The sequence below is a fragment of the Galeopterus variegatus genome, unplaced genomic scaffold (genome assembly GCF_000696425.1).
Source record: "Galeopterus variegatus unplaced genomic scaffold, G_variegatus-3.0.2 Scaffold2357, whole genome shotgun sequence".
Taxonomy (NCBI): Eukaryota; Metazoa; Chordata; class Mammalia; order Dermoptera; family Cynocephalidae; genus Galeopterus; species Galeopterus variegatus.
This window is the reverse complement of record NW_007728468.1, coordinates 261,864-262,621: the sequence shown is the minus strand read 5'-3', so window position 1 is coordinate 262,621 and position 758 is coordinate 261,864.

The window sequence follows — 758 nt, the reverse complement described above, 5'->3', positions numbered from 1 at the left end:
GCGGGAGCGCCACTGCGCTTCCCAAGTGGCGCACTATCCAGTGCGCCACCGGGCCGGCCCATTAACCCCTACATGCCGGGCAGTCTTGGTCTTCTCTCAGAGCTCCTTTACGGAGAAGACTCCTGATGTCGCTTTGGGGTGAGCAACATGATCTCCATTGTACAGTTGAAGAACTGGGACAGCAAGAATCCGGGGTCATGCAGCAAGAAAGGGGGAGGCTCTGAGAGTCCCACGTTCCCCACCTCAGCCCCCTCCCCATTCCCACCCCTGGAATGCGGGTGCCCCCAAGAACTGAGCGAAGTGTCTTTTGAATAGCATCAAATATATCCAGTGTAATCAAGACAAGTTTTGTGGTAAGAAAGTGAGTCCTCAGGGCCAAGGCCATGGTTCTGCTGAGTCCCTAGGAGAGAGGCATCGAACGTCACCCATGGTATCAGTGAGGGCCAAGAACACACATGGGGACAGCTTCACGGGGTATGACCTGTGCAGTAACACAGGGCCATGCTTGGCTAAATACACTGCTCATCACCGTCTTGAAATTCTTAGTAACTGTTGCACAGGGGCACTGCATTTTCATTTTGCACTGAGCCCTGTCAATTACGTAGCTGGTCCTGCCTCTGGGAAAGCTTCCTGGTCACTGTCTCCCTACATTCTCCATCCCCAACCCCTGGTTTCCTACAGGGCCACGACTCCATTCAAGTCCCAGTATGGGATTTTTTTCCCAGCTAGTGTTTGAGACCAAACCAAACAAACAATAG